Raw genomic sequence first — 26,852 nt, 5'->3', positions numbered from 1 at the left:
CAAACTTTTTTTTATTTAAGTTCATTTTGGGCGCAAGGAAACTGCAGCTGAATGGAGCCTGACCATGCCCAAAAACTCAGTACAGTATCTTCCTATATTGATTAATGCAGCGGGGACCCTGCTTCTGAATGGCTCAGAAGCAAAAAAATCTTCTCAGGAAGAGGCTGACTTCCTGCCTCAGCGGCCATGTTGGTAAAGGCAGGGGAAGTCAGAAGGCATCCATGTTGGAGAGCCTTATACTTATGCCAGAGGAGGAGGAGATCATCGCCAGTGGCAGTCACTCTGGAGGTGTCTGTGGCTCCAAAATCTCAGACTGTTCTAGAGATGGATCCTCAGGGTGACCGAACCGTGCCGTCGTTGGAGCAGTGTAGGAGCTCGCCAGCGTCACACACACACACACACACACACACACTGCATTAGTGATGTCCACTCTTAGTGGCTCAGAATATGGTGAACATGTAAACCAAGTTGGACAAATCAGACTGACAGACCTACTGAGTGCCCAAGTCTCCCATTTCTGTGTTCACTTTGTAAAATGAAAGAAGTAGCTGCTCCCACCTTGGAAGTTTTAAATGTTCTGTAAAGTGCTATCCCAAATCGGGATGCCAACATCCTTCTGGAAGCATCCTGTCATTGGTTGACCGTTTATTCTATTGAGACAAGAGAGCTGTACACCGAGAATTGCCAACATGACGTCATGTTATCACAAAAGGGATGTTTGCTGCTTAGGAGAAGAGGATTTAAGCTCACCCCACCCCGTGTTTTTAAGTAGCAGGTTTTTTCATGTTCCTGTGCAGGACAGACGCACTGCAGTCATTCTCCATCCAGCATAGGTAAATGAGAATTTTACCAGGTAGTGTTAGGACCTGCTCACTGGTCATTCCTTGACGTGGCTGCAGGCTTATAACGCTTTGGCCAAAGGGTTTAACTAAATGACCCTTACTCAAGAGAATATTGAAGTATTTAATTGTGTATTTTTGTCACATTGGATGTAGCACTGGGCTTTTCTGTCTTTAGGAGAAGAGGACGTTATATTATTGTCCATTGTGCAATCCTTGCTTTGCAATGGTGTCTGCACTTATCGGCTCATGTTTACCAAGTGGTGCTATTCCATGACACATTCCTGGAGCTGGAAGTCCCTTTAAAGACAATCCACCAAAGGTGTCTGATGGAGTAGCATTGTTTAGTAAATATGGCCCATTATCTCTATTGCTATATCACTGTTGTGTTTTTTTTTAAATCTCTTTTTCTTCTGATCAGACTTTACTGTCACTTTAATCTACTTTTCATCTACCTTTCCTATGACAAAAGTACCACGTAAAACCAAAGTTAACTAATGGCAGCAATATGTTTAATAGGTTAATAATAGTTGAGTAATGAGGTTTATCGTGGAGCTGTTCGAAAACAGTTGAAGGTGGGTTTTACTGACCTCACCAACTACTTATCAGGATTCTTTTCTGTACTAGAAAAAAGCAGTTCCTGTTGACCCACGTGGATAAGGAACCGGAAGGGCAAAGCAAACGGAAAACAGGGACCAGACAATGAAGCTGCTATTACAAATGAGGTTTATTCATATGGTACACACTCCAGCATGGACAGGAGGAGGTAAAGTATCCCTCATGCGTTTCGCACTCTAGCAAGGCTTTTATCAAAGCATTTTCCCCATCGGCCCCCATGATCTTCCCATCGTTCCCCATTTTCCCCATCGTTCCCCATTTTCCCCATCGGCCCCCATGATCTTCCCATCGCCCCCATGATCTTCCCATCGGTCCCCATTTTCCCCATCGGCTCCCATGATCTTCCCATCGTTCCCCATTTTCCTCATCGGCCCCCATGATCTTCCCATCATTACCCATTTTCCCCTATCGGCCCCCATGACCTTCCCATCGTTCCCCATTTTCACCATCATCTTCCCATCCTTCCCAATTTTCCCCAGCGTCCCCCATGATCTTCCCATCCTTCCCCATTTTCCCCAGCGTCCCCCATGATCTTCCCATCCTTCCCCATTTTCCCCAGTGTCCCCCATGATCTTCCCATCCTTCCCCATTTTCCCCAGCGTCCCCCATGATCTTCCCATCCTTCCCCATTTTCCCCAGCGTCCCCCATGATCTTCCCATCCTTCCCCATTTTCCCCCCATGATCTTCCCATCGTTCCCCATTTTCCCCAGCGTCCCCCATGATCTTCCCATCCTTCCCCAGCGTCCCCCATGATCTTCCCATCCTTCTCCATTTTCCCCATCGTCCCCCATGATCTTTCCATCGTTCCCCATTTTCCCCACCGTCCCCCATGATCTTCCCATCGTTCCCCATTTTCCCCACCGTCCCCCATGATCTTCCCATCGTTCCCCATTTTCCCCACCGTCCCCCATTATCTTCCCATCGTTCCCCATTTTCCCCACTGTCCCCCATTATCTTCCCATCGTTCCCCATTTTCACCATCTTCCCCCATGATCTTCCCATAAAATACTCGTGCACAAACTTCCTGGATATAGGCAGGGACGTAACTCCGCCCCCAACATTGCGTCTCCTCCGCCAATGAAAACGGAGCCTCGTGAGAGACCCGGATGGTAAACAAAGGCGGTTATATCCTCTCGTGATAAACTTGGGAGGTGAGATCCCAGGCTTGAATTTCAAATGAATATTGGTCTGAACACAGCCTTTTCAGTCTTAGAAATTGTCCTTTGGCAATTCCGTTTAGCAGAGCAGGTGGATGTCCGCTATCTGCTCTTAAATAAGTGTTTCTGCTATTTTCTTTAACATACTGTATGGACTTGAAGGTCAGAGCCAATATATAACAATAAATCAAGATAGTGAATATGGGGATGATGTAGTATCCTTAATTATGTTTCAGAAACAACGATACAAACTTCTAATGATTTATAAATAATTTGAGTTTTAAGGATTCCTTCTGTATTTTGGAATGACTAAGTGGTTACTGCAGTATACTCCACCACAGAATGCCCTACTTGTCAGATACTATTTGTCTCTGTCAAGTGAAATACGAATTAAACGTTCATCTGCCATGCTGTTCTTCCCAAGGGTGTAGGGACTGTGTCCCGTTTAAGTCCCTATTAAATGTGCTGTGAAGACACTTTCCCTGTGCTGGAACAGGGATCAGCTCCATGCAAATTAATGGGACTACAATCTCCTCCAGCACAGGAAAGTCGCTACACAGCATTCTGAATAACGACCTTGGAAATATCCAAGCAGGGGGTGCAAGAATATGAAAGGATGTTCTTTCAAAAGAGAACAAACATATATAATGGTTTTTTTTAAGGGATTGCAACTTTAGCATATAACTCTACATTAAATTTCTCACTACATGCAGAATGTGATATGATTTATAAATATGTGATGATACACCCCCTTTGTTATATCACACTTTGCCCACAAGACAGGACACGGGTTCTGCCTGCGCATATTTTTCACATCAGCTCAAATAAGCAATGTGGATTTTACTTTAAAATCACCCACCCCTGATATGTGATTGGGGTCACAGTGCCCCCTAGCGTCTGAGAATATATAGGAACTAGAGACGTGTAAACGTTTCGCAGAAACAATCCTGAACACGGCGACATTCGCTGTTTTCACCGTAAGGCCGCGCTTATAGTGCGCGCGACAACGACGGATGACGTCACCCGTTGCCGCTAGCGAAAGTTGTATTTCGCTTTCCGGCGACCAGGTCTTTGATTGGTTCAGAGGCTGTCACATGTGGCGACAGCCTCTGAAAAATCAAATTTGACCGGCTTCAGAAATTCGCGTTGCCAGCGTCGCTCCCGTCCCTCCATCGCGTCGTGCTAACAATAAGCGCAACCGACAACGTGGTGTCGCCGGCACTTTAAGCGCATTCTAGGAACTGCCCGGTCACATGACCAATGTGAACTAAAATTAAGAAATGTTGCCATTATCAGATTTTGAATTACAATTGTGAAATGTATTTAAAAAAAACACAATCCTTTGCGAAAATGCGAATTTTTGGAGGATATGGAAGATTGTAAGGATAGATCCTTGCCCCTCGTAAAAAAAACATCTCAACCCTTTTCCCAAAGAACCACTCATCTAAAAACGTGGGGGGTTTAAGGTGCAATTCCAATGTGGTACTTTTAACCTTTTAACTTGTTGTAATTGAAGTCGTGTTAACCCTTTGGGTGCCCCAAGACATAGGTACTACAGTAGGGCCTGGCTTTACGGCGTTCCGCTCATACAGCGTTTCCCAATTTTATACCATGTTCATTAGGTTCGGCGCTTGTTCCGTTTTTCCGGCGATTTTCAGCATGGCGCGCTCAGCAGCAAAGTATCCGGCTGTCACCAAGCAACAGATGCCATTTGTCAGCGAAACAGTTGGTTTGCAGCTCTGCATCTCCGTTTTCAAAGTCACAATACGGTACAGCCGGGCCCCGCTTTACGGCAATTTCCGCGGTGACCTGGAACGGAACCCGCCGTATGAGCGGGGCCCTCCTGTACGTCAAGGAGTCTGGCACTTATAGGGTTAAAACAGTTAAGCGGTGCATGTTTCCATACATCAGTGGATGCCTGTGCTATTCTAGTCTCGGTGAGCAATAAGAGGAGCGCTTGGATAGCAAGCCTTTGGGAAGACATGGTTTGTGTGTGTGACCCCATAGATAGGACACAGCTATGTATGCATGTTAGGCTAAGGCCCCGCTCCCAGAGTCAGCGCACCCGCACTGCAGACAGGCGGTGCGCTGACATACACAGACCGCGATATGCGGTCTGTAGGGAGCGGGAGCCGGAGCGGGAGGTGGGCGGGAGTGGGAGGTTTGACAGGGAGGGGGGGGCGTGGCTTGAGCGGAGGGACCCGCTACTCTCCCCCCACGGACTCGGGCTGGAGCTGCTGAGGGTAAGTATTAAACACACACGCAGGCACTCATACATACACACACACAGACAGAGGCAGGCACTCACGCACTCATACACACACGCGCGCACACACAGGCAGGCACTCACGCACTCATACACACACACACACAGACAGAGGCAGGCACTCACGCACTCAGGCACACACATACACACACACAGACAGGCACGCACGCACGCACTCAGACACACACACAGACAGGCACTCACGCTTTCACTCCACACTCCTCCCCGCTCCCCGAAGCCTCTCCTCCTCCCGAAGCCTCCCCTCCCCATTGGCTCACAGCCACACCACGTGACGCGTCAACGCTAGACATCACCATTTTCTTGTGTCCCCTAGCGGCTGACGCGCCACAGCGTGTAGTGCTCTGTGCTGCCAGGGGGGACCGGGACCGGCTCAGCAGGATTCCCCTGCTGGTGGGGAACTCGCGACATGGCCGCCCGCGCCAACGAGCGCAGCGGGACCGAGGCCTTACCCCCTGGCTGCCTCCTCTCTGGTGTGTGCGGCTGGTAATTGAGCCAATGACTGAGAGCCTAAAGCAGGGTCCCTGTGACAGGTTAAGGCTGCGGTCCCAGTCAGCACTGCATCACGCGCGCCCCGGCAGGACGGGGGGGGGGGCGGGGGCGGCGTGTGCACAGCGCTTGACTGCGATCTGCGGTCTGGGAGAAGACTCCAGTGTTTGCGACGGGGGCGTGGCCTGGGTTTTCCAGGGGCGTGGCCATGACCTCACGCGGCTGGTTCGCCCTCATTGGCTGGAGCGCCGGTTGGGGCGTGGCCACGCCTTTGTCGCAGACTGTGAACTCAATTTCCCTGTCTTTAGGAAAACGTTGTAGTATGGCGCACCTGCACCTTCCGCGCGAAGGTGCGTACTGGGCCCCGCCCCATTGAGGGACGGCGCTTGTACGTAAACGTAGAAGGCACTGGGACCGCAGCCTGAGGCTGCGGCCAGGGTGAATGAAAGTGCGCTGGAGCTTGGCGCTCATTTTGCTTGGGGGATTTGTGGCCAGCCAGTTGCACGCTCGGGGGGGCGCGTTGAGGGACGCTGCCATGACGTCACGGAGCTGATTCGCCCACGTGACGCGCCAGAAACACATTTGCTTGTCTCTGCAAGCGGCTGAGCGCCGTGCGCTCACGGGCACACGCACGCGCATGCTCATGCTGGACAAACACATTGTAGCAATGTGTTTGATCGCGCTGAGCCTGAGCACACACACTCGGTGTCAGCCTGGCCGCAGCCTAAGGCCTGGGACATAGTAGATAGGGCTGTGCTGAGCCGCGCTGAGCAGATGCACTTACCCCCTGCATCTGTCATCAGCGCGGCTTTAGCAGCTGCTTCCGCATGCGTGCGGAGGCTCAGAAAATTTCAGCAGACAGGCAAATTTAAAATTTGCCGCTCAGGGAAGCGGAGGAGCGGTCACGTGACCGCTCACATCCAATGGGAGCGAGGGACTAGCCCCGCCTTCCGCTCCGCCTCCCAACACGCGCTCACTGCCTCGCATGCCAGGACACAAAAAAGCTCCAGTTTGAGCAGGCAGGCAGAGCAGGATCGCGGATCAGCGCGGCCCGAGACACCATGCCCGAGGCCTAAGAGGTACAAAGGAGCAGCAGCACTACAACTCCCAGAAGCCCTTGCTGCTGAGATAGGATGGCATGACATTACAGCCAATCAGTGCAGAGGATCAGAGGTCTGTGCACCCAGAGTATTGCAGGAAGAGACGAGGAATTAAGAGAGGGGGGGGGAACGGTTAACCTTTTCCTTCTGAGAGACGTAGGGGTCATGGTGCCCGAGTGCGGGACGTGACCGCGGGGCCATTTTCAGGGAGACGGGAGAGGAGGAGTCCTCCATTTACCTACTGGGCAGATCTCGTCCCGCGCTCCACGGGAACGCAAGACGCGATCGAACCCGGAAATTTTTTAACCCTTTGAGGATAACATCATCGATCCCTCCCGCGTCCCCATGGCGTAGTGACTACGTCCCGGGCACCGAAGCGTTAATGGACCGGCACCAGTTCTGTGGTGTACAGAACATCCCCAACCTCACAGGTCTCTTCCTCGTGCGTACTGCCAGTTCAGCAAGAAAGGGTAGCGTCATTGCATAGAATAGGGTCATTGTACGAAGCATATAACAGAGTTATTGAAAGGTGACATATGCTGTTAAAAATAGACCACCACAGATTGCATAATATGCAGCCTCCGTGTCTATATACGACCCACACCACACGTGTGAGGCTGCGTGACTGGGAGATGGTTCATCGGTGTGCGGTTGTGTGAAACAGGTGTGCAGCGACAGATCAGACTTTGGGAGAGACCCGCTGGGCAGAGAGAGGGGCTGCTGTGATTTCCTTGTGGCTGGAAATAAAGGGGGTCATTGAAAGACCAGCGCACAGCTGCAGCGCTGAGCAGCGAATGGTTGCAGCTGGGAAGAGAAATGCATTGCGGCTTCACATGTACATTGCAAGCACAGCTGTGTATGTGGCTACTGTCTCCTGTTTAACCACTTGTTTGTCATAGGGGCGTGCGATGCATTGTTTAATATATACGTGACTGAATATGTGCACACACGCACATCTTATTATAATGCACTAGTAAATCATACGGTACTTTGTACCGAGAGCAAACGTTCCATATCTATGTCACCTCGGCAATTACCCCTCATATCTATTTTACTTCAACAACAGCCCCTCAAAGCTATTTTGCAGCCGCAATTGCCCCTCATATCTATTTTACCTCAGCAATTAGTACTGAAATCTTTTTTACCTCAGTAATTGCCCCTCACGTCTAGTTTACCTCAGTAATTGGCCCCTCGTTAATATTTTACCTCAGTTATTAAACCCTAATTAATATTTTACCTCCGTAAATCCCCCTTATTACTATTTTGCCTCAACAATTGCCCCTTGTACCCATTTTACGTTAGTAATTGACCCTCACATCCATTTCCCTCAGCAATTGCCACTCATGTCTATTTTACTTCAATAACAGCCCCATACAGCTGCAATTACCACACAAATCTTTTTTACCTCACTAATTGCCCCTCACATCTACTTTACCTCAGTAGCTGCCCCCTCATTGATATTTTACTGCAGTTATTAAACCCTAATTAATATTTTACCTCAGTAACCAAAACATTTTATATATTTATATATTTCAAAAGGAGTGCTACTGAGCGTGGCAAATGTATACAACACAAGACAGGGGAGCCCAATGCTACATCCAATTGACAAAACATATGGTAATAAGTATAACGTTAAATACTTAAATAATATTTTCTTGGTTATTTGGCTAAACCCTTTGGCTAAAGCGTCATAAGCCTGACTAGATTGGTCATCACTTGAGTCTTGGCGCACAGTTCATCTTTCATATCTTGCCTTCAAATACTTTCTGGGCAAGCTACCCGTCCATCTGAACAAGCTCCTCACCCCTACCACACGCAGCACTTATCACCTGAGATCTGCATCCAAAAGACTGTTCATGGTCCCAAGGTTCAACAAAGTATCCGGCCGCTCCTCCTTCTCATACCGTGCACCCCAAAACTGGAACAACCTACCGGAGACTCTCACATCCGCCACCAGTCTAAGTTCTTTCAAAACTAAGGCTGTCTCACATTTTAATCTGGTCTGTAACTGTCACATGCGCCTGTAATATATATTATCTCTTACTGTGCATGCAATGTCTTGTATATAATGTATACCCTGTTCACTTACGTAGCTGTATTTGTAACTATGTATTATTTATCATAACTCTACGCCCAGGAGATACGCAGGGCCGCAGACAGCTTTCCCGGGGCCCAGGACTAATGTTTCCCCCCCCCCCCCCTCCCCACACGTGTCGCCAGCCTTGCGAGAACCCCCCCCCCATTTTCTCTTACACCCCCCTTCTCACCCCCTTCTTACACCCCCCCGTACCCCTTTCCTTCCCCCCTTTCTCTCTTTCACCCCCACCTCTCCCACTCTCATGTACCCAATATACGCGCACACAGTGACACACACGCACAAACACATACAATGATGCACACAGACATTGACACACACAATAATAAGCCGTCTCCCCCATGGGGTGGGTAAGGGGCCTGGGAGTGTGGTTTAAGGGGGGCCTGAGGCATGTGGGCTTACCTGGGCCCAGTGGATGGGCCTGCTGGGGCCGCATGGCCAGCACAAGGCAGAGACCAGCGGAGGGAGGGACATAGGGGCCGGGCCAAGTGAAGGGGCGGGGCCTGCAGTCCTGCAGGGGAAAACGGAGGGGGGCGGCAGCCAGGAAAGGGGAGGGGGCGGCCGCCAGGAAAGGGGAGGGGGGCGGCCGCCAGGAAAGGGGAGGGGGGCGGCCGCCAGGAAAGGGGAGGGGGGCGGCCGCCAGGAAAGGGGAGGGGGGCGGGGGCCAGGAAAGGGGAGGGGGGCGGCAGCCAGGAAAGGGGAGGGGGGCGGCAGCCAGGAAAGGGGAGGGGGGCGGCCGCCAGGAAAGGGGAGGGGGGCGGCCGCCAGGAAAGGGGAGGGGGGCGGGGGCCAGGAAAGGGGAGGGGGCGGCCGCCAGGAAAGGGGAGGGGGCGGCCGCCAGGAAAGGGGAGGGGGCGCCCGCCAGGAAAGGGGAGGGCGGCCGCCAGGAAAGGGGAGAGCCCGTCTTGCCTGCACAGAATGAAAACAGTAGTGTTGCTGAGGCCGGACCCCTTGACCTAGGTGGGCCCTGGACAACAATACCTGCTGCCGCCCTCCCCCCCTGTCGGCGGCCCTGGCTACTCACCTCGCCACTGAAACCTCTCACCACCAGATGCTTCGCAGCTTCAGCAAGAACCTAACCTAGGGCATTTGAGCCATCTACTGCTATTTTGATAGCAATCACTGTGGCGGATTAGTGGTTGAGCACTGAGCAAGGGACTTTGTTCATCATTCCTCTGGGTATTTTACTTTTCAAGTTCCTAACCTTACCCTAAAACCCTCTAATCTTAACATCTAATAGTCACGCTACCCCCTACCCTAAAAACCTTAACCCCTTACCCTAAAAACCTTAACCCCCTACCCTAAAAACCTTAACCCCTACCCTAAAAACCTTAACCCCTTACCCTAAAAACTTTAACCCCCTACCCTAAAAACCTTAACCCCCTACCCTAAAAACCTTAACCCCTTAACCTAATCGCCTACCCTAAGAACCTAATTCCTTGCCCTTAAACCTTACCCTTAACCCCTAAACTAACCGTTAAATGAACCCTTAAATGTACTTGCCTTGGCGAAGCGTTCAGCAGCGGAGTGGCTGCGGTTGAGGATCCATCTGTGGCCGAATGGCGGTGGAGACTTAGTAGCAGTAAAACGGCCAGAGCCAAATGTCCAATTGCGACATGATAACTATATGCAAAAATATTCGGGGTCAATACAAGGAACTTTCAAAAGGACTATTTATCCCAAGGACAGTACAAAGGACTCGGGGCCATCCCTTAAGGTTGGGGGAAAGGAGATTTCACCAGCAACAAAGGAAAGGGTTCTTTACAGTAAGAGCAGTTACAATTAGATTGTAAGCTCCTCGGAGCAGGGACTCCTTCCTTAATGTTACTTTTATGTCTGAAGCACTTATTCCCATGACCTGTTATTTATATTATCTGTTATTTGTCTACCCCGTGTATTCCTACTGTGAAGCGCTATGTACATTAATGGCGCTATATAAATAAAAGACATGCAACACAACACAATACAAAATGGTATTCATTACCCATGGAGACTGTGATGGCGGATACAATAGATATCTTCAAAGAAAGGTTGAACATCTTTTTAGAAAGGAAAGGTATACAGGGATATACATGTAATCCTCCCTGCCAGGGTCACATCGGGGTAGTTTTGTATTGAACATCAGCATAGATTTACCTTGTCTCGGGATGCTGCCTGTGGTCAACTGGGCAGTGGAAAAGATGGGCGCCAGGAGTTTTTATAGTACAGTACTCTTCCCTCTGACTCGTATACCCCCTGTCCCGTAGTTCCATGTATCATCACAAGGTGGAGCCTATCATCCACTGCATACTATTAACTCCTTAGATAACATACGTAACCAACACCAGGAGGGGGGGTTACATACCAAATAAGTATACCTGGGAAGGATGCTGATCCAGGGAACAATCTGATTGCCAATATTTGGAGTCAGGAAGGAATTTATTTTCCCCTTATGAGATATTATTAATGATATGTCACTGGGGGTTTTTGTTTGCCTTCCTCTGGATAAATATATAGTAAGTACGGATATAGGATAAAGTATCTGTCATCTACATTTAGCATAGGTTGAACTTGGACATATGGACCTCATCTACTCTAACGAACTAACGATGTAATTGATGTAACTATGTATATGTCAATGGGTACATGTGGGTGTCAATGGGTCTACAAAATTAGACTCTCGCCCCCCCCCTTACCGCTCTCTGACAACATATAGCCCAGGCCTGCACAACACGCGGCCCGCCTGCACTCATTGTGCGGCCCACGGCGGCTTTCCCCGGGGAGGGGGGGCGGTGAGGTGCAGGGGAGGGGGGGGAAGGTGAGGTGCAGGGGAGGGGGGAAGGTGAGGTGCAGGGGAGGGGGGGGAAGGTGAGGTGCAGGGGAGGGGGGGGAAGGTGAGGTGCAGGGGAGGGGGGGAAGGTGAGGTACAGGGGAGGGGGGGAAGGTGAGGTACAGGGGAGGGGGGGAAGGTGAGGTACAGGGGAGGGGGGGAAGGTGAGGTACAGGGGAGGGGGGGAAGGTGAGGTACAGGGGAGGGGGGGAAGGTGAGGTACAGGGGAGGGGGGGAAGGTGAGGTACAGGGGAGGGGGAGGAAGGTGAGGTACAGGGGAGGGGGGGAAGGTGAGGTACAGGGGAGGGGGGGAAGGTGAGGTGCAGGGGAGGGGGGGAAGGTGAGGTGCAGGGGAGGGGGGGAAGGTGAGGTACAGGGGAGGGGGGGAAGGTGAGGTACAGGGGAGGGGGGAAGGTGAGGTACAGGGGAGGGGGGGGAAGGTGAGGTACAGGGGAGGGGGGGGAAGGTGAGGTACAGGGGAGGGGGGGAAGGTGAGGTGCAGGGGAGGGGGGGAAGGTGAGGTGCAGGAGAGGGGGGGAAGGTGAGGTGCAGGGGAGGGAGGGAAGGTGAGGTGCAGGGGAGGGGGGTGAGGTGCAGGGGGGGGGAAGGCGAGGTGGAGGGGGGAGGGGAAGGCGAGGTGCAGGGGAGGGGGGAGGTGCAGGGGAGGGGGGGAAGGTGAGGTGCACGGGAGGGGGGGAAGGTGAGGTGCAGGGGGAGGGGGGGAAGGTGAGGTGCAGGGGAGGGGGGGAAGGTGAGGTGCAGGGGAGGGGGGGAAGGTGAGGTGCAGGGGAGGGGGGAAGGTGAGGTGCAGGGGAGGGGGGGAAGGTGAGGTGCAGGGGAGGGGGGAAGGTGAGGTGCAGGGGAGGGGGGGAGGTGAGGTACAGGTGAGGTGCAGGGGGGGAGGTGAGGTGCAGGGGAGGGGGGGAAGGTGAGGTGCAGGGGAGGGGGGGAAGGTGAGGTGCAGGGGAGGGGGGAAGGTGAGGTGCAGGGGAGGGGGGGAAGGTGAGGTGCAGGGGAGGGGGGGAAGGTGAGGTGCAGGGGAGGGGGGAAGGTGAGGTGCAGGGGAGGGGGGAAGGTGAGGTGCAGGGGAGGGGGGGAAGGTGAGGTGCAGGGGAGGGGGGGAAGGTGAGGTGCAGGGGAGGGGGGAAGGTGGGGTGCAGGGGGAAGGTGAGGTGCAGGGGGGAAATGAGGTGCAGGGGAGGGGGGGAAGGTGCAGGGGATGGGGGAGGTGAGGTACAGGTGAGGTGCAGGGGGGGAGGTGAGGTGCAGGAGGGGGAGGTGAGGTGCAGGGGGGAGGTGAGGTACAGGGGGGTGCAGGAGGGGTGAGGTGTAGTGGGGTGATGTGAGATGCAGGGGGAGATATGAGGATGAGGGGTGCTGGGGGAGATATATGAAGATGATGAAGGGTGCTGGGGGAGATTGATGAGGGGTGCTGAAAGAGATATGAGGATGATGATGATGAGAGGTGCTGTGCTGGGGGAGATATGATGATGATGATGATAATGATGATGATGATGATGATTTTACCCGTGCGGCCCAAATCTGTTTTCCTTGGAGTAGTTCGGCCTTTCTCGCTTTACAAGTTGTGCAGGCCTGATATTGCCCATTGAAGTGAATAGGCTGTAAGGGGCCTTATTTACTCATTCATGCTGGAAGGTGTCTTATGGAATAACAGCGCTTAGTAAACATGGCCCAATATATAGAGTAACAATGTACTCTGTAGTGTACTCCAATATATTGCAGGCTGAACCAACTGTATTGTAAACCTGCCCAAATTGTGTCTAATCGTTTTGCAGCTTTATTTGTGTCTGTGTCTTTGGTGAGTATTCTGCTACTGTAGCTGCGAGTTTGTCCTTGTCAAACAGCGCCGTTTAAGTCACGGATTTTTTTATTTTTTTTTACAATTAGCCATATTCTTTAGCAGAAATTGTATCTATTACCTCACGTCTTTTAAAATTGACATTCCGAACATTTAAACAGCCAATCCATGCGGATTGTACTTTGTTTTGAAGCGGCATTAGCGTCAGCGCAACCAACAGCCCCAAACAAATGCTTCAATATTGGATATTACATGCTTTAAAAAAATACTGCTTAAAGGAATTGGACTTTATATTATTATATTTTTAGATATTTTTTATTCCTATGTCCCACAACATAAAGTCCCTCATATTTTGACATATCAATAATTCTCCTAAAATCACATTAATATTGAGTCCTAAATTCTGTCAAAAAAATCAACATGACAGTCAAACTGAAATAGTTCATTTAATTAGTTATTTCCACCCCCCACAGCCCCGTAATATAACTTTAATAAAAAAAATTGCTTTCATCACCAATAACATTGAATAACTTGTTAACAATATGAACTGAAATAGCAATAATTTTATTTATTTATTTTCTGTACGTTTAGTGTACAGTATGCAAACTGTTAATGATATCCAAAGATGTTCTTTGTAATGTAGCTTATTCACAGCTAATCTGCTACCTGCAATATCTAATAACTTCTGTATATATAATGTACAGGTAAGCTCTATATTTGGACAAATAATGTAGCTAAATATATGTTTTGAAAGCATTCTTATTTACAGAAGTATTAAAGACTACTAAAATGGCATTATTACCCAAAAAAAGGCACACAAAAAAATTTCAGCAAAGTACATCATTTAGTTAGCCAGTAGTGTAGAAGGGCAGAAATTAAAATAGAATAGTTAATAGAATAAAAATAGAATAGTTAATAACGCATATTAAGTGCACGCTCAGCAGAGCAGAAATAGGTTGTGTTTCTTGTAATGATGGAAATCTGCATCTATATGAAGCGATTTTGCCGGCAGTGAGTTGGCGAGACAAACTCTGCCAGTTATTTGAAGTGGTTTTGCCGTTTGCACTTAACGGAGCTGCTCGAATTCCAGCGAGTTTGCAAAATCTGCAAGTTTCAGCCATTTATGTCACAGCGCTCGGATTTGCAGAGTCGGAATGTAACGCCGTCTTAAAAAAAAGCCTTTCTGGCACGGTTTGGACATGCGAGAAGGGCTTTCAAAATACGGGGACCGGCATATCCAAGCGACAAGGATTCTTTCCACGCAGAGAGGCACTTCCCGCAGCCAGTGGAACAATGCCCTGTGAGTGTGGGTTATAATGATGCATACAGATGCAGCCACTTGTATCTCTAACCTGCCGCAACACAAGTGCTGGCGAAACGCAGACCAAAGGTTCAGCCTCACGGCACCGTGCTTGGCAAGGGGGGAATGGCCAATCAGGCCCCGATATCTCCGACATGTTTAAATGTCCCGGTCACGTGAGAATTAAACACGGCGGAGATACCGGCACCCCATACCGGGGTCTGTAACTCGGGAAGCAGGGGGGCCCCCCGGGGCTGAAATTAATGCAGTTCAGCTCCGGAGACCCCCTGCTTCAATAATGTTATTAAAATAAAAGCCGCGTGACTGCCTGTTAGAGGCGCGCAGAGAGAGGGACTGATTCTGTCTGCTCTCACTGCGCGTCTCTTCCAGACTGGTGCAGCCCGGTAGGATTCACACAGCGGGAGTCCCACTCAGAAGCAGGGACCCCCGCTGTGTTAATCCTGATCGCCATTAGACTGGCCGCGGGGATTCCACGAGTAGGCGGCAGCTGTCAGGACCGCGCCATTGGGGGATTCCGTCTCCACTACGCGACAAACCATCGGCTGCATCTGTAAGCCCTTCATTTCTAATTTGCATGGATTACTTTGCACGTGTATCTGTTGTATGCGTTTCTGCTTCTGCGCAAAGTGCCTCCAGTAGTCTAGTTTTAAAGTTATACGTTTCTCCTTTTCCGCCACTGGCTTAGAAAACAGAATTGCCAGATTGAAAATAAGTAAATAAAATCTAAATGTATTTAATATTGGGGTAAAACTCTTTGGACTCTATTTTAGAACATTAGAAAATGTAAGAGCTACTAAAATGAGAGCAGTGGTACGATGGGCGTGAAAATTAAACAGTAGAGGCACTCTGGTGTGCAAATTAAAGAGTAGCGGTACTCTGGGTGTGCAAATTCCAGACACTTAGTATCATCTATGGTGTGTCTTTTAATTAACTCTGCTAATAAAACGGTGCAGTGAAAACCTTCCACGACTCTTGGTTCTACCCAGTATTTAGATTGTAAGCTCTCCGGGGCAGGGATTTCCCTTCCGATTGTCTGATTATGTTTGTTGCACTTATTGTATTAGAATTCCCTATATATCGCCTCTTTTGCAAAGTCCTGTGTACACTGTCTGCGCTATATAACGATATATACATACAGTACAAGTGCTAAATTCCCCTGCGTTTCCCTGAGCTGCACTTCCCTCCTTCTCCCCTCCCAAGGAAATGCAGTCAGGGTTTGGGGAGGAGACTCATCCAGTGAGGGGGCAGACAGAAAGTGCAAGGGGAGTCTCGCTGGACCTCCAGCTTTACCTGCACACACCCCCACCCCCCTGCTCCAGGTAAGTGCCGAGCGGGTGGGATGACACACAGGGACATGTCTTTACCACAAACACACACACACACAGCATTTCTCTGAACTTGCACAACTTTACACACAGTGTGTGAAGTTTCTGACTGATGCAGCAGCCCAGTCATTGCACCTAGGGAGGTAACACGGGTTGCTGGTTTCTAGACAGGGGGGTTACTGGTTTTTAGGGTGATGGGGCAGGGGAGCTGTACAACTATGCTGCCTCTACTAGGAGTGCAGGAGCTATTTTTGGGGTGGGGGTGCTGTACATACAAAATCAGTAACATGCATACATTACTATAATGATGTAAAGGTGTATAAAACCCCCGCGAGGGGGAGCTAGAGCAACCCCCGCACCCCTAGTTTCAACCCCCATGGTCTCTACTATGGGACCCTATGTTGGGACAGGCAGTTCCTGTGCCGTGTTGGGGGATGGGACTGGTATGCTGTGGTTTATACTGGAGAGAGAGTGTGTGTGTGAAGGGGGAGGTGCAGAGGGACATGGTGACCATGGATACGGTGAGATTGGCAGGTGTGCAGGGCCAATGGGATTAAGGTGGAATGGTGAATGGGCCAATGGGAAGAGGTTGAGGTTGACACATTGTGGCTGGGATGGGTGGGAATGATCCTTGTGTGACCTCCCTCCTGGTCTTTGTAGTAGATGGGGGGGGGGGGGGCGCTGTGGTATGTGGATACAATGCAGAACTGTGCAGCCAACACAGCTCTTGAACTTCCTCCCAAAGCAGTGGTACTGTGTCTGAAATGTTTCTATGATATTGATGCTTTAAAAACAGAAAGTGGCTGTGGAGCGATGATACTGTATATTCAAAGTGTTTGTGTATATATATATATATATATATATATATATATATATATATATATATATATAATCCTTTTAGTGTAATATTTTATAACCGCAGAAATATGGCAAAATAAACTGGTAGGGTCTTGCCGAATAAATAATAATAATCCGGTGGCCCCTAATACCGGTCATTGAACACAGGTTGAAAACGACTGATTTAACCCATTCTTTACCAGGAACCTGCAAAGTGCTCGTTACCCTATTCTTCATTAGAGTCTTGCAGAACACCGCCTGACCCCACCCTTACCAGGGACCCTGATTTCTTTTAATTTAGGCTGCACATTTTATTCCTAAATTAACCTCATTTAGTGTCATTAGTAGACTTCAAAAGAACCTTATCTGAGAAAATAAAGAGAAGTCATTTTTTTCCTGATAAGACCCTTTGATGTTTGCATGGAAAAGTAGCTCAGTGCTGCATGCCGGACTAGAGAAAGGTAGAAGAAACAGCAGGAGTTGCAGTGTGAATACTGAACTGCAGGCTGGGCATTCTGCAAATGAAAAACAGCTAGGGAAAAACAGGTTGTATTTTGTGTGTGTGTGCGCGCTGCATCTTTAACCCCTTGAGTATCGGAGTGTTGCGGCACCAGAATGCCACAGCCTCTCCGGCAAAGCGCGGTCACGTGACCGCGGCAGCCCTTAGCCCGGAAGAGAGGGAGTCCTCTTCTGATTCGCTATACGCCTTCATGGGAATGGACCACCGGACCCCCATGACATAGTGTCTGTGCATTGAGCACCTAAAGGGTTAAATCAGTGTATTCGGCTTCCTTAGAAATATTCAATCACCTTTAAACTGACTGTCTTATTTCTATCTTGTGAAAAATGAGTGATATATATATATATATATATATATATATATATATATATATATATATATATATATATATATATATATATATATATATATATATATATAATGTGTTGCTGCTGACCTGAAACACTAGTTTTAAGCATATCCGCTACTCCTGTTTATCTGTTTGACTAATGATAGCTTGATAATTACTTGGCAAACATAGGAACAAAGCCAAGCTAACAATGTGGATGACTAATGTGTTTTGGTGATCAGAATGTTTGCCGGCTGTTGTACAAACCTCTAAAGCTTTTGTTTGCCACATAAATGTTAGATAATCCAAGTGGCACTTACATATTTTTTTTGTTTTAATGTTTGTTTTAATATATGCAGCCATTGATTACCTTTTTATTGAAAACAAATTACCTAAGCTACCGATCAATTAGTTCTCCCGTGATCGATCAGCAAAGATCCGGCTTCCCGGGGTTCACTAAATGGCTGCCTTTCAGTTTCAATCAATCCTTCAGTTAGTGTCACTCAGCAGCTACAATGTAACCTTATATTACAAAGGTAACATTATCGATTGTCACAGTTTGCAGCAGCTCAAACTGCTGGGACTATTGGCAACAAATGATCACAAACAGGAAAGTGTTGCAAATATCTTGCACTGCTTGGGAGGTGGGGTAAAGCCTGCTATAGAAATCAAAGGACGCTCACTATATTAAATCTCATTAAAGCTGCAGTTCAAGCTCCCGTTTTTTAGTTTGTTTTTTTTTAGTTTGTTTTTTTAACTTCAATAGTTTCATGTGGGCAATCTCTAATTACCTAAAGAACTGCATAGCTGCCGGTCAATTCGTTCTCCGTCTATTGATCGGCAAAGTTTGGCGACATCTTTAAATATGTGGAATGTAAATGGTTGCTATAGTAACAAGCATGCTTGGTAAAATAGAATACAAGAAAATTGGTCTTTCAAAGTTGTTGTTTTTAAACAGAAAATGCTAAAAGTATTTTTTCTTACTACAGAACTGATTTATTTAAAAAAAAAACACACATGCCGGATATTGCATGTACTGCAGCTTTAAACATGGCATTAAGAGTTTAATAAAAAAAATTAATGTAGTATCATCTAAACTGCAGAACTGGTTTATTTTTTTTTTTAAAAACAGGATATTGCATGGATTGCTCCATACTTGAATTATTTAAAAAAAGATATATATGTCAATTAGTTCCATTTAACCTAGTGAACATGCCACCGTCCTTAGTTCATCTTTGTCCTAAGCAGGACTGCCCCTTTGGTCCCTGGCTTGAAAGAGACCTGTAGAGCGGCATTAGCAACCTGTGGTTTGCGTATCGCAAGTGGTACCAAGTTATTCATTAAAGTGAGAGAGCGCTGCGCGGGGCACCCGTGCCCAGAAATAGATACAAGGCGCTGACTTTCATGCAGGGGGTTAACGGACTGGTACAGTTAAGTATGATATATTCTGGGAGAGTAGGACTAGAGACATGTCTCTGATCACCAACATACTGTAAAACAAAAACTAATGCCCAGCGCAACATCCAAAGTGACACAACATATAGTACAGTACTTCAGTGCTAATCTGTTTATGAGTAAGGGTCATTTAGTTAAACCCTTTGGCCAAAAGGTTATAAGCCTGCAGCCACTTCACAGCATGACCAATCTGCAGGTCCTAACACTACCTGGCACAGTTCTCATGCACCTCTCTTTTCTGCTGGAGGGAGACAGACCATACTGTGTCTGTGATTCACAGGATCATGCTAAAAACTGCTAATTGGAGATTGGGGCGGGGCGAGCTTTAACCCTCGGAAGGAGGGGCACACCTCCAAGCAACAACAGTTGTATTAACAAATCAAGCTCCAGAACCCCAAAACCCACCCTCACATCATATATACAGCATATATATTAGTGTCAAAAAGCAGTGCTACTGAGCGTGGAAAAAGATACAAAAAAAACAGAAAGGCCCTGAATAAGTACCCAAAAGGTAAACTAAGGATGGAGGTATTTATATGTGTAGTTACCCCAACTGCAACTGGTTGCCTGAATAATAATAATGTAATTATCTCTTTTTTTCCTTCTGTATATTGACTGGTGTACACGGGTAGAGCGAGTAGAGACTGGTCAGATGGTGGACCGTGGTAGTATACACACACAAACAAACACACACACACAATAAAGACAGTGTGTTCTAAAGTAATAACTACTAACCTGTAACTTGGAAAACCCAACTGGAACTACTTACCTGGCACTGACAGATAAAATAGCTATACAGTATATATATATATATATATATATATATATATATATATATATATATATATATATATATATATTCCTCTAATTTCTGACAGAGAGTAGCAGTCAGGTCTCTGCCTCTAGTAGTAGATTAAAATAACATTTAACATATTTTTTTTTTTTTTTTTTTTAAACCACCCCCACAGATAAAGGTGTTAGTTGTAAGCTCAGTTGTTGTACCCAGCTGGAACTGGTTTACAGGTGACAGGTAACAGCGGACAGGAGAATCGGAATATTACCCAGTCCCAGGTGACTGGACTGGACTGAATCAGATGGCAAGTGGCTTGTCTCTACCCCCCCTCTCATTTTATCCTGGAAACCTCAGTTGTGGCAGGCTGTGTGTGTGTGTGTGTGTGTGTGTGTGTGTGTGTGTGTGTGTGTGTTTGTGCGCGCGCGTGCCATCTGTGTATGTCACAGATACACACTGACACACACAGCCTTCAGGGGGAGGGGAGTGCTGTGAAAGCTACCCCTTGTGGAGGGGTTAAGCCAGTGTCAATTCTTGGTAAACGGTGGGGGCCCCTCACAATGAATAGTTTTCCATTTGGGGGACCCCATTCTGTGGGCACAGAGGAACATAAGCCTCGTTGACCATGATACTCTGTCCATCCTCCGAAACATTGAAAGATCCCTCCTGGGGCTGAGCTACGTAATTGATCGAAGAGTCGCTGGTCCTCGTTGGTGTCGGAATCCCTTCCATGACCTGGTCTTCTCCAATAGAAGTCTCGCCCTCTATCTCTGGAACTGTTCCCGGATTTCCTGTGTTATTGGGCTCAGTTGGATTTTCCCTTAGGCTAGCAGCTTCCTCACTAGATGTTGTTGGTACAGCCCACCATAGCACAGGTGTAATTGGCTGCGGAGTAGCTTCTGGAGGAGATGACTCTGACTCCTTGACTTCCTCATTCTCTCAGTGCGGTTCCTGAAACCTACAGGGCCACATTAGATTATATATATATATACTGAGTTAAGTTATGGTGAGTAAAAAAAGTGACAAAAACCCTCCACAGCAAAGCAAATATGCAAATGTAAATACAACTGTATGCTCATCTGCATATATATATATATATAATCTGTATATTCATCCTTCCGCCTGGTATACCTAACTGCAGACCGTAGAGCCTGTGTCGTGCCCTCCTAGCGGCCCAGTGCACACATGAGTGGCCCACGTGCCATACCTCTTGCTGGCTATTTGACTGTCTAGCTGCAACGATGTGGGGGCCCTTGAGGACAGGAGATGGCCACCCCTGGGCGATGGTATTAAGTTTTCCTGGCACGTCTTGCTTCAAAGTTTATGTTGTGATCCCTGCATTGCAATACTCGTCTCCTAAGCCAGCGGTGCACAAACTGGGGGGGCGCACTAGATTTTCTGGGGGGGGGGGCAGCATTTATAGAGGTCCTGCGCTCTCCCCCCAGGCATTTGAATTAAATGCCGGGGGACCGCGCGAGACCTCTATAATATACTTCCCTTCCAGCGACGCATCTTCGTGGTAACCCACGTGTCAAATGACGCCGTGGGGTCGCGTGTCGTCACGTTACCATGGCGACGTCACTTCACATTACCCCGCGCGTCATTTGACGCAGGGGTGGGGGTGCAAGGTGCCGAGGAGAGCAGGCAGGGGTGCCCACGGGGAAAAGTTTGTGCACCCCTGTCCTAAGCAGTCATAAGACATGGGGAGATATCGCCGCTAAGCTGTTTACTGCGCACACGACTCCTAGGTTGTCTGTCAAGAAAATGATGCGTTATTGGATAGCTTACGGGCTCATAACTCCGCGGCCATTATTATTGGCAACGACTCCAGGAAAGCCACGTTTTTCGTTACACCTTCCTCACGTGGCCATACCCCTGCGTGCCGTTACCAGTGGAAGTATGCCCTGAAAGCGCGCGCTCCAGCTGCGTCTGTAAACGGCGGCGACTGGATTGCTAGTCTAGCCCTTTCATTATTTTTTAAACGAGCGTGAGATCTGTTTAGGCCTGCTGCTGCTTTCTCTGGCCTCTGGCAGAAATATTGTACCCATTGGTATTACACTGCAGGTAAAGTTCAGCAAACCTCAGCACCGCCGGCCTGTGCTTCAGCGTGACCTCGGCAAGCCATAGCACATGCCTGGATCTGTTCTCTCAGCTTGCTTTGTTTGATCCGCTGGCAGTCTACATTCCATTGCCACCGTGTCTATTTCTATTCCCAGGAATGAAATGACTTGTGTGGGACCCTCCGTTCCCCCCCCCCCCCTGCTATGGGTACGCCTAACTCTTGCATCAGCGGAGTGAACGTGATCATGAGCGCTTTGCAAACTTGGGAGATGGTAGGGTCGACTAAGAGAAAATCGCCAAGGTAATGCGTGATTGTTTTTATTATTATGATCATTTTTTATTTTTAAAGCGCCAACGTATTCCGGAGCGCGGTACAATGGGGACACAGAGTTATGTATATTACATACACAGAATAACATGCCAAATAAGGACAAGCAAACGCAAACAGATACACAAGGTAATGAGGGCCCTGCTCATGAGAACTTACAATACAGAGGTGTTTAATGTTACATTATAGTTGTAAAAAGGAGCTAAGTACCTCGAAATAGGTGCCTAATATGGGATATGACATTGGGAGAGTTTTGGGATATGCGGTCCATTCAATTTTCAACCCATGTACCTTAAACTGTCCGGGTTCAGTGATTGTAACCTAAATGCTGCTTCTATGTCTAGTTTTGCCATGGACGCCACCTGATTACTCTATAGCGGTGTTGAATTATTCGTATTGCACGCAAGACTAGTCTTGATCTAAAGTGTCATTTACTGACCCACCCAAAGGGAACAATAGGTGTTGTATTAGCCTCAATCCCCCCAGTGTTTTCTTGGAACTACTCCTAAAGGGGAGATTATCCGTTTTGTCAAGGGCCGGTGAGGTGAATGGGCCAGCTGATAAAAGGTCCACTTGAGACCTGAAACGTTGTCTTTCCACTGTTCTTGGCTGTCACATTAAAAGGAGAACGTCATTATGAACTCGTGAGTAGAGCGTTACTTTGTATCTCGGCACTTTGAAGAAATTGGGGTAAATGGGCCAGCCAGGCGTCCTGGTTTTAATGTCTTTACGATCTTCTCGCAGACAATCTGTGCATATTCAAAGGCTGAATTAAGAGTCTCCGGTTACTGTGTGTGACCTGAATGTCGCTTTGCACCGGAAGAGAGAAACCGTTGTTAAAACCTGAAGCTAAATATGTTGCAAATGTCTCTCGTGGAATATTCCTGCAGCTAATTTAGTAGGTTGTGTAGCCTAACGGGGGTTGCTGCATTTGTTAGGGGTACTGTTTAGGAGGTACCTTTCGGGAGCCGCTTGTACTTTTGATCAGTTTTTTGCTGGGTGGGCTGCGCTTGTAGCTAAAACCCTTGGTGCATTGCCTCTCGTATGCCCAACCTTCCCCTTGTTTTTGTATCTTGCAGTGGTGTTATTACCTGGCCACCCAAGCCAGCTTGAGAAAGCGCAACTATTGCGTGAAACGCGTGGGAGGACACACTCTGTTTTGAGACTGCCACTTTTTTAATGTTCAAATAAAGCCTTTAACGGTTTTTCCACAGCCTGGGCTCCCAGTTTTTGCCCGTTTGGACTTTCCGTGAGTGCCCTGAACCTCCGGTGCAGATTTTCTTGAAAAGGTGTTGCATTTTTTAGGTGCGACTACCCCCAATATCTTTGGTACCGATGTTCAATACTTTGTTGCCTGGCAAATTTTCAGCATATTCCTGCCACGCTACCTCTCTATATGTCTTGTTTGTGGTGTATATTAGATGTATATATTTTAGCATTTTCACTACTCCGGTGTTATTCTAGAAAACTGCTATTATCAGGAAACCGTTTAACCAGTTATCCATATTTTTATGTTGATTGCTCTTTGCTGTATTTCCACCCGCACCTTCTTGTGTGTCCACCCCTGCTAACTCATACATTTTCACGTATTTTACTTACCTCTTACTATGGTCTTTTTAAAGGTAGGTGAGAATAAAGTGAGCTACTTGCGCATGCGTACATGTCATTACCCCGCCTACAACGCTCCTGCCCCTGTTGTCTGCATTTACAGCCTGTGCGCTGTTCTCCTTGCCCTTCTCCAGACCTTTCGCTGCCTGGCTTATAGACTGCAGCTGCTTCTTCATCATTTTCTATAATCGTCTTTTTGAGGAATCCTCCGATTCCGACCCTGAACTTTCGCTTGCCTCACTGATTTGGGAAACCTGATCATCATGTGTAAATAAAAGGGGGTTCTGCTCACCAGATTCTGACGTGGAAGGATTCTGCTGTCTTCTCTCCCCGGGCTCTGCTTCCCTTGCGTTCTCTCTCTCTGTTTGCTCTGTGCGTCAGCCATCGCTGGTCCCTGGGTTACATTCACTTTCCTCACGAGTGGGAACCTTTGTTGTTGGGAGACACAACACCCTATATCCATGTTGGGGATGATGCTGTTGTTGATGCCAATCATTGTATCCCAGGGGGTTCCAGGAGAGTGGCCAGGTATGTGTGGGCTTGATGTGGCACCCCAAATTGCCCTGACATGTCAGTCCCCCGTGGGGGGACTAGGGCCAATATGGCCGGAAGGGGGGCAGTGAGGACCATCTTTGACCCTGTGATGTGGTACGGCCCCAAGTATGGCCTGTGAAGTATTGGTGCCCCCATGTTTGCCCAGTCATTGATTAGTGAAATGCTTGCCCCGGGAGACGGGGGCGGCAGGCGTTGGATATGACTCGTTGTGCTGAGTGGGATGGAAGGAGCGCTGGTCACCCTGTGTGCAAAAGTCAGTGAGGTACCTGGGGGATTTGCTGGCAGCTGTTATTCCCCGAGTGGAAGGGTGTTGGGCCTTTACTTTGCTGTTGCTCCTTTCACCGGTTTGTCTCTTCTGCCCGACACAGGGCTGCTGACCTGGGACCTGGGCCCCTTTTGCGGCGTTGCTGCCTGTCTCGTGGTTGGTGTAGTGATGGGACTCTATTCCCTCCTGGTGTAGTGCAGCAGCCGTGATGCGGCCTTCAGCGAACTGCCGCCGGTACCTGCATGGCCATAGGGACTCCAAGGTGGCAGGCCTCCATTTAAAGAACCCATGAGGGTCCGTCCAACCTGGCACCAGCCCGATGCCAACCCCAGCCCCCCCTCCCCATTATGTGTGCCACAGCCCACTCTGGGGGGCCTTTTATTGTTCTTTGGAAATTAAAATATATAATTGTATAAGCTTTGACAAATCAATATGCAAATGTATTGAGTTCTGGTATCTTTGTATCTACTTTACCAGTGTATCTCATTTTATTGTAATTATCAGGGATCAAAAATTCACTTGTCTATGACGAGTGCCAAATTAGGGGTGTCTGGCACATGCAGAAGAAGAATACCTTGTGTAGCACTATGCAAGGCTTTGTGGGGTGCAACTTAAGGAAGCAGAACAGTGATTGCTTGACTGCTCTGCCACGAATGTGGTTCATTTGCACACATGGGCTTTCCAACACTCTGACATTTTTAGTTGGTGGCATATATTCGGGATGTGCTTGGACAAGAGGCCAAGATCTGAATCCTGAGGTTTTGAGTCTCAGGGGAAGTTTGAGGAAGTACTTTTTCATGAAAAGGGAGAGGGATTTGTGGAATAGGCTCCCAGATGAGATGGTAAAGTAGATGGAAATACAGTATGGGAATAACAAAATACTTGGTATAGACATAAGACTATTCTAAATATGAAATAATCCCAGGATCAGACTAAGTGGGCCTTATCACTTCAAATTCTACGAGGGCTGTCGTTTTTTAAACAAATTGAAAGAGTGCATTGTGTGTAAAAAAGTATTTATCACCTCAAATTATTAGTGGGATATGAAGGTATTGCAATTACAATTGCCGCACGGTTTCTTAAACGTTGTATGGTATGCATCATGTTCACACAGATTCCTGCTATAATAATTCTTTGCATCTACTTGCATTTGTCATTTGCGACCCCCAAAAAAGGTTGGCGTACAAAAGAGGCGCATAGTTGACGTTTGATATTATATATCATTTCCATATGCGTGCGCCACAGAAAAAATCCAAACTCCGCCTCTAACGCCACCCGCTGGCATCATTTTGCTCTTTGTGAAAACATTTGGCGCACGGAGATGCACTAAATTGCTCTTGCTGTGTACGTCTTTTTTACGACAATCACGTAGCGACGCTTGATACTTAGCACTCACGCTGTTTCTGTGACTGAAGAAAGTCCATGAAACGTTTTAAGCCCCTGGTAATTGATTTTCACGCCCTTCTTGTACTGCCCCACGGAACGCGTGGGCACTTTTTTTTTACATTCTGCAGAAACATCTGCGAGAGACATTTCGAGAAAAGCATCAAAGTACAATAAAGGAAGTGTTGCCAGGCCATTCTGATGTGGAAAACAGGAGAAGTGCAGACCGTGGGTGGCTGACACATTTAAAGATAGACACGGATTCACCAGAGATATGAAAGTAAAAACATATTGGGAGATTCACAAAACAGCGTTCCACTCCCGTTGCCTCTCCTGCTTATTTATGTCCCTCTCCTGCTACAGTACGTGTAAGAGGAGATGCTGGGAAACGGTGAAGCGTTTTTAAGAGTCCTTCGAGGTCAGGAAGAGTTGGCAAACCTGGTGGTTGTGAATCCCTTCATATATTCCCTGCTATGATGAGGCCACTTGAGCATCCCCTCCACTCCCTCTTATTATACAGATCCTGTTCAGTGTGCTGTACATTGGACAGTACGTAGTAACTGCATAGTGAATCTCTGCCTACGAGAGCTAAGATAAGAGCAAGATAAGGCACTATGAGAATAAGCCATCGCATATAACAATGGGGTGAAAGCAGCCTTTCACAGTCCAGTCCACCCACCCTCCTCCTGCCCTGCAGCACCGTTGTAAGGCTAAGGTCCCACTGCACACGCCGGTGCGCCCGCATTGCGTCCTGGCGGCGCGTGCACGGCACTTCACAGCGATCTGCGGTCTAAAGGGAGTTTGTTTTGGCGCGAAGGGCGTCGCCAAAATAGGCTGGGTGGGCGCGGCCATGACGGGGGGCGGG

The 26,852-nt window shown here is 48.2% G+C and overlaps 1 protein-coding gene across 3 annotated transcripts in view; it reads left to right on the top strand.

The window, feature by feature from the left end:
- Window positions 1-15,749: 15,749 nt before the first annotated feature.
- CCDC102A (coiled-coil domain containing 102A) overlaps window positions 15,750-26,852 on the top strand; it is a 34,400-nt gene continuing 23,297 nt past the window's right edge. The window contains exon 1 of one of the 3 annotated variants that reach the window (XM_075576514.1): window positions 15,750-15,851. The gene's annotated coding sequence lies outside the window, so the exon portion shown is untranslated. Of the gene's footprint in view, window positions 15,852-22,035; window positions 22,150-26,852 lie in introns of those variants that run through there. The other 2 variants (XM_075576516.1, XM_075576515.1) reach the window with 2 other exon arrangements.

This window comes from Ascaphus truei, chromosome 19 (genome assembly GCF_040206685.1).
Source record: "Ascaphus truei isolate aAscTru1 chromosome 19, aAscTru1.hap1, whole genome shotgun sequence".
Taxonomy (NCBI): domain Eukaryota; kingdom Metazoa; phylum Chordata; class Amphibia; order Anura; family Ascaphidae; genus Ascaphus; species Ascaphus truei.
The sequence above is the reverse complement of the archived record's forward strand: the minus strand, read 5'-3'. Positions and strand labels throughout refer to the sequence as shown.